The 7,999-nt window shown below is 43.0% G+C and overlaps 1 long non-coding RNA gene across 1 annotated transcript; it reads left to right on the top strand.

Annotated features, from left to right (window-relative positions):
- The first annotated feature begins 2,572 nt into the window (after positions 1-2,572).
- LOC111839435 (uncharacterized) lies at positions 2,573-4,844 on the top strand. Its single transcript, XR_002837095.2, has 3 exons — positions 2,573-2,925; positions 3,192-3,459; positions 3,550-4,844. It is a non-coding gene; the product is annotated as an uncharacterized lncRNA (long non-coding RNA).
- The last annotated feature ends 3,155 nt before the right edge of the window (positions 4,845-7,999 follow it).

Raw genomic sequence — 7,999 nt, 5'->3', positions numbered from 1 at the left:
TGGTTAAAGCTTCTGAAGTATGTGTAGTTTGCTATAGTTGGATATCTAATACAAAGTTTGAATGCTAAGCCTCTTCTTCTGCGAGAACAATGCACCAATAGAAACTGCTAATTGAAGAGGACGCGGCTCATTCTGCTGTCTCTGTGCTTTGCATTCAGACTGATTACTGATTGCAGGAGAACTCTCAATTAATTTCAAACGGCAGTCAAATATACACGTTAAATGAGAGCATTAAAGTGCTGATTAGTTTTGAGAGATTGACCTCAAGTGCCATTTATAAGGTTAATCATCTGTGACTCAGTAACAGAGGGCAGCTTTACACGTGTAGGTCAATCCTGACCCCACATCTGCGGCTACTTAGAAACAGCAGCTGTCAACTCCAGGGGGCGCACTTGTGTCTCAAGCCCTGGATTACATCTTGTTGGGCTCATTAGTTCATGTAAATTAGAGGGGTGGGGGCATGAATGCATATATACCTGCAATATTTGTGAGTGAACAGGATATTCATATTAATGCTTGTTCTTGCTACATCTGCTGCTATAAAACGCTGTCATTTAATGTAGGTGTGCTAGAATATGACATGGCCGACATGTGACATTGGAAAAGAAGCACGGATGCCATGCAGAGACCTGCACAAACTGCACAGGTTTGCGTAAAGGAAGAATGACGGGCAAAAGTTACCTTCAATCTTTTCTAAAAGCACAGTTACAGTCTCCTTCATAACACCATGCTGCAAAACGAAGTATTTATTTAAATGTTAACAAAACCTAATGAAAAGCTGGGACTGGATTCCTATATGCCCATACACCAAAGGAGAATCCCATTGGTGACAATTCCTAATATGCTTAATATTCAGCTCTAAATATAAGTATTTTTTTAGCTTCAGCTTAACTTTAGTAAAGGCTTACACTGTTACTTAATACTCAGGCTAGGAGTAGGGTCATTTTGACCCACAAGTCACAGATATAAAGTAAAATGCTGGTTTTCTTTAAGTTATGCAAATGCCTGTCTTTGGCTTCCCAAAGCTGCATGCAACCCCTGAATATAAAATCTAACCTGACAGACTACATTTGGGACAAAGATAAAATGGCACCAGCCCTCCAGCTAACCATTAACATCACCCCTGTGTAATCTTGTACTTGTCCTCATACACTTTGTGTATTCGTGCTGTTATTTACGTCCATACAGTTATGACCCAAGCCACTGCAGGATACAGTCCGTTTCACAAACCTTATTACATATTCACAGCTATCTTTTCACTCTATAAACATATCCTACAGCATTTTTCATTCATGTCCAACACATTTGGAATCTATTTCAATCATTCTTCTAGCATCTAACTAGCAAATAAGCATCCAGAAGGGGTCCAATATGGACACATAGATGTCCATAATCGGAAACCTCACATTTTTTACTCATCAAACAAGTTTGCTGATCAAACAAGTCTTTTGATCTAAAATAAAAGGATCTCCAACCACAATAACTGACCTAGCTAAAAGCCATCACCGCCAAACACTGATCCAATGTCAGGCCATGGAACTGTGAATTTTTGCAATGGGTGGGTGACTGAATTGATGATGCCACTGATGATATGTTTACCAACAAAGAATTTCGTGAGCAACTTGCAAGCACAAAAGATACACAAATTCAATAGTATTGTCATGGGGGGGGTCCAGTATACTTAAATTCTAATGAAGATGAAAATCAGATTCATCCAGACAAGTGAATGTAACTTAGAACCGGCGAGTGAGAACAGTGACATTCATCCACATATGAAACAGCTTCTTACAAAGAGCATGACCACATGACAACCCTTTTCTGGCAGTGAGCATCATGTCAGTGAAACAGCACAGTCCTATCTTCAGGAGCCTGTTTGTGATGGCACATTCTGTCAAACCTTGCATCTCACTGCATAAATTCCCTTTGAAACTGGCCATGATATTTTGGCGAAGACTCCTGAACAACTGCATGCAAATACCGCAACAACCAAAATGATAATTGCTAAGCTACGTCCAGAGCTGGGCATGAAGCAGTAACTCACATGCAATAAAACAAAAGCACTACTGTATATGGACCATCTCTGGCTGTGGAGGACGCTTTCCTGGCATTTCTGTTTTCTTTTCTCATTCAGCAATGAACAGAACGCACTGGATTCAGGATGCTTGCGGTTCATTCTGTGAGGGTTAGGTTCAAGGAAACAATAAAGCATTTGTGTTGGGATGGAAGAAGTGAGAGGCAAATGTATCTTCAGGGTGACAAATCTGCCCTGGCAGCTGAGACCGGGAACCGACCCAAGGGACGCTACTTTGAGTCTGGAGAAACGGATCAACATAGAGGATCCGCCGTTTCCAGCCGGAGCCGCCTGCCATTTTGCTCAGTGCCATGGCAAACAAGGCAGGCATATATATATATATATATATAAACCCTTTTCTGGATAACTGCAGTTGTTGAGTCAACCCCCCCCCACGACCCATCAAAGTGAGGTTTCCTCAGCCGAAGCAACTCTGTACCTGGGAACGTGGAGGAACTCATAACTCATAATTTCTTTCCTACTCTGAGCCCAGCCTAGGAACCGAAATGGAGAAGAACCAGCCTGGTTGAAGCATGCATAAAGCATAAAGACTGCAAACGACAAAATTTGGAGAGGTCTTTGAGGAGCAGATGGCAGGCGGATATTCTGAGAGAGCATCAACGTGCATCCCGGATCTGGAATAATTGTATGTTTTCTCACATGAAACGGTGTCTCCCACACGGGCACCGCTTATGGAGAACCCAAGAGTTTGCGCCTTCATCTGAAGCGGACAGATGAGCTTCACTAGGGGATCTAACGGTGGAGAGTGTGGTCAGAGGAGCTGCTACCGGGAGCCGAGTCAGAACCCCGCAACGGGCACAGGAAGAGAAAACACGGCGTTACTGAATGCGATGGTATGCGATGGATCTGCATGTGACAAATGTGGTGTGTGGTTGTGCACCATCTGCATCGATCACAATGTTGTCAGCAGTATATGCAATGTGAAAACACCTTTTTAAATTATCGTACTACACACTTACGGTACACACAAATGTGAAGCACATTTGCCCAGTGCCTATCAGTCTGGCTTCATGTTTCAGTGATTCTGGGTTAAGTTCACACTCTTGGCTGTGCGTGTGCGGAGCTTGCATGTTCTTCAGTTTGTGTGAACTTCCTCCAGGTACCAATAGGTCCCTCCTGCATTCTAAGAAATGAGCAAAGGCGATGATTTCTCTTGCCCATCGGCTGTGACCGTGTGCAAGCCCTGCGACGGACCAGGATCCCATCCTAGCTTCCCCCCGCCCCATGCCCTGTGTTTCCTGGGATAGGCTCCAATCACACCGTGACCCTGTAGAGCAGAACTGGGCAAAAGTCAGCCCACTGGCCATATCCGGCTCGCGGCGCTATTTTCACTGGCCCGTGCAATCGCTGCAATGGAAACAAAATGGGTAACGTTTTATTTTTAAGTTCCATGAGTAACGAAAAATACATCCGCTTTCATTCAGGCACATAAAAACAAATCTTTCTTTGTTTTGCAGCTTTCAAGGGATATGAAAATAATCATTTAAAAATGGTTCCTGCTGACATGGTGAAGCTTGGATTTGGCCCTCCACAGAAAATAATTGCACAAGCCTGCTGTAGAGGGTAAGCGGTTACAATTAATGGATGGATGAATATTCCATTTAACAGTGACAAACCTTAGCATCTGTAATTCTGACATTAAGCTATTTTAATTAATATGTTGCTAATATTTTGCATAATTAGCATGAAATTACTTTGAACCTCATAACAGCTTTTTTACTGCTAAACTTTTTAAACGTCTGTTATGTTGATAATGTATTTAGCATTATAATATATTTCATATTACTGGGTTTAAAATCTTTTTAATTTTCACTTCTCCTAATTTAAATACAACATGTAGGGTTCTCGAGGGATTTTTGGGGGGTGAATTTGCAGGTGGGTATTTTCAGTTCCGTAACTTTCTGGAAGAGCAAACAGAACAGACTGATACTGTGTCCTTTTGTCTTTGAGAGTGTGATCTGCAGAGGGCTGAGAAACATTTCTCATCAATCTATTACACCATTCTGTAGGAAATTGACTGAGGTTGGTTTCGGATGAAGAAACTAATGGATTGCATTGGTAACTGTGCTAAAAACAAACATCAACGTGAAATTCAAATACTACTACTGTTCCCTCAAATTAGTATTCATTATTTGCCATTGGGATTAACTGCGCTTCAATTATTTGATATGCATTTCTAAATGTTGTCTGTTATTGAAATCATATTAATTTTGAGTGTCGCCCTTTGTTTACCCAGAGTTGATTCAAAATTGAAATCCCTGGTACAATAGGAGTGATGTTTGATATTTACGAAAAACAATTAGATTTTCCACAAAAGCGAGTGATCATGATACTCTGGAGAAGGATCTGGAGAGTATCTTTAGGCTCTGTGTGATGTCAGAACAAGGAAAGAAATATTATGAAGTATTTTTGTTGGACCGACTTCCTACAGCCTCATTTTAATTCTTATAGCCTGTGAGAGGTGAGTGGTGGACTTTGGCCCTTTGCTCTTCAAACCTTGTAATACAAATAATTCAGGAATATATGGTGTGACCCCTAATATATATACAAAACAGGTTATACCACAGTGATAAAAAAATAGACCTGGAAAATATATATAGTGAAATAAATTCTTAGAATTTTAGAGCACACTTTGCTTGATAATAATGTTAAAAAAATTAACAATAGCAACAATACAAAAACAATAACAAAACTTATCCCATTAACAGGTTGATGTGCCGGCTTAGTGGACAGTTCTGAGGTCTCATATGTCCAAGATGGCGTTTTTTTTTTTTGTTTTTAATGTGTCCTGTCCGGCAGCTTTCGCAAGCAGAATAATGGTCTGAATTCACTGCTGTGTCAGACATATTTGCTTTACCATGAGGGGCTCTATAGACTCTGTATAGGCCCTTCATGTTGGTCAATTTCTTTTTATTCGTATATTTATTGTATCTTATTTAATACATGTAAAATATTCCAGTTGCCGTGCTGCCCGGAAGGGAGTGACAGATTAGGAAAATGAGTGAAGAAAAGGGGTAGGGAGAGAAATGAAAGAGAAAGAAGGAAAGAGAGAAAAAAAACAAAAAAACACGAACAAAGGCGGAGACAACAGTGGGACAGAGAGGCTAAGAAAGACAGGAGTAACGTAAAAAGCACATAAGGCAAGAAAAAACAGATATACAGACATACAAAATTGTAGCATGTGCTTGGAAGGGAGCGTGGAGGTGAATTTGCATGTGTGTTCCTCTGTTTGGGGGAGGTGTTTGAACATGTATGCGTGTGTTGGGTGCGTGTGAATTTCTCCATGGAATGCACTTGATAGCGAGGGTGGGGGGCCGCAACCACACCCCACAAGAACCAGAGGCCGGCGGAGACAGGCCCAGGAGACCCAAGGCGTCCGCAGCCCCCCATGAGCACGGAAGAGCCAAGGCCCCACGTCCCCACGACATCCGGGTCCCCACCCCAGCAGGAGGAGGAGGGAGGTCCCAGGTGCAGCCCCCGCAGCCAAAAGGGCACGAGCCCCAGAGAACCAGAGGCAACAGGCAGCCGCTCCCGCACGGGCCAGGGCCAGGGCCCCAGGACCCCAGGTGGCCGGGAGCCGACCGGCCCCCGGCAGAGAGCCCCACCCGCGCCGGAGAGGCCCGAGCCCCCCCCAGGCCACCACCCGGGGAGGAGGGCCAGCAACCATGCCAAGGAGGCAGCCGCGCCCAGGAAGGAGCAGCTAGCCCCGGACCCAGGCCCACACCACCCACACAGACACCTCGCAGACACACCTCTCAGCCATACACATAGACCATACACCCACTCACACAACATACACAGACACAGAGACAAAAAGACATAAGCCCATCCACTCCGGACCGCCCTCCGCCATGCGGAGTTTAATTCTTGATATGGTTATGCTGTCTGTGTGCAGTATGCATGAGGCTCTGGTTTTGTCCCACAGGCCAAAGGCATGTCTATGCGGCATCTCTATTGACAGAGGGTCCTGCTGCTGATCTGCTGCATGCAACATGCTTCCTGGAGTAGGATCCAACCTTCTCTGATTCTGCATCGGTCGAGAAGAAATTGATGGTGATGATGATAAATTTTTCAGCAATTACAAGTAGTAAAGTGCTTTGAACAAATGCCCTACTACAAGTCAGACCATGGACATTAAAACACCATAACTAGACAGCTAAATTCTAAAGAAAACATTCTAGATCCTGAACATTTTGACCTTTCAGAAGGTGCTCCTTAAAAATCCCATGTCTTATATACTGTAGATTCCCTCTTCTCTCCACCAAGCAGATTAAGTTCACACAGGAACATCCAGAACTCTTACGTGAGCATCCTGATATCGCCCTTGGAGACATTAGTCATGGAAATTCTCTCATTTTACTGTTTGTTATTTCTTTAGCGTGTGGAGGATTTTTCCATTAAGGAGCTGTTTGAGAGGCCAAGTAGCACATTTGAGTGAGTGTATTTGCAATAAATATCATGTGCAGAAAGTTTGTGCAGGCCCTTGACTGGTGTGATACCAACCCTTCAGAGCTGAGATTGCATTGAGATTGATCCCAGGATTCTTTCGAATTACCCACGTCATTGAAAGCTTCAGCGTCACGGGAAGGAAAATCGCCTTCGACAGAGAGACATGGTGCTTGACATTTTGATTATTTTTTAGTAAGTGGTTTTGGAAAGACATGAGAAGTTCTCTTCCATGGCAGTCACGTTTGAGCGTAGAGAATCATCTAAAAGAGACCGAATTGTTATTGAAATGTGCACCACCAAGACCTTCGAGAGGCTAACGGCAAGCAAATGACTGCCACTGCTGCGATGATCCATGGAAAATGAATTCATCATTATTTAAGCAGTTTTTAAGGCAACACATAAACTGGGAGCTGGGGGGGGGCTTTTGAGGAATGTATAATCAATGTCCCATAGTTTTTTTTTCCAGCACAGAGAGAAAAAAAATCTTTGGCTGACATTTTCATCAATACACTGAAATCAATACACAGTCTACAACACATTTAAATGTATGTCTATTCACCACTACTGTGTCCACACACACATGAAAACACAAATTTAGAAACAGTTGTCTATTTAATAGTCCAACAAAGGGCAAACTGTAATGAAGAGACACAAGTACTAAGGCCTAATCTTAAAAAAAAAGCAAAAAAAAAAAAAAAACTTGTCAGTACATGCCAAAGATCAATTTCCACTCTGTGCTCTGAAAAGTATGTTCTTCTCAGCAAGACTTTCCTGAAGTCTTATTGATTTTTTCGTTATTGTCTGCACTTGGTACCTGCAAAGGCAGTGCTATCTTTGGATTTGCATTTCATCCTCATTTTTTTTCCCCCCACACTTCCCAAAATAATCCAGAGCCCCGAAGCTGTCATTTACCATGTTTTTACCATTCAGTTTGCCTCTCCAGAGTTAGGCGACAGTGTCATCACATTCCACATCAAAACCGAAATCCAATAATGGTACAGGGTCTGCGGGATTCTCCTCTAATTAGTCCATCTCTCGTTTTCCTCCTTTTCCATTTCATTAATGTAGGAGGAATTCATTTAAATTCATTTTGGTGATGAGATTGGCTAAATTAATTAACATCCCTATTCAGAGGCACAAAGAACGCGGTCGACATGCGAAAGATGTTTCATTAACGTCTTTAAACAGTTTTTTATTAATCTGAAGCCATTATTTTAGAGCTGAGTGTCGCAGAAAAGCACGAGGGCAGCCATTTGACAAGGCCGTCTCTTTTGTTCATTTCTTTAATCAGCCACAGATAGTTGGGGGGGGGGCCAGAGGCAGCCAGTTACTCCATCCCATCGGCAGCTGGCTCATCCGTCATGCGGAAAGCTCACCTGAGGTGCCGTGTTGTTCCTGAGCAGCGCTCATCACTGCCGCGTTTGTCACACGCCTCTGATTTATTGAACTGCGCCGCTC

The sequence above is a fragment of the Paramormyrops kingsleyae genome, chromosome 2 (assembly GCF_048594095.1).
Source record: "Paramormyrops kingsleyae isolate MSU_618 chromosome 2, PKINGS_0.4, whole genome shotgun sequence".
Taxonomy (NCBI): Eukaryota; Metazoa; Chordata; class Actinopteri; order Osteoglossiformes; family Mormyridae; genus Paramormyrops; species Paramormyrops kingsleyae.
This window is presented reverse-complemented; position numbering and strand designations above follow the sequence as displayed.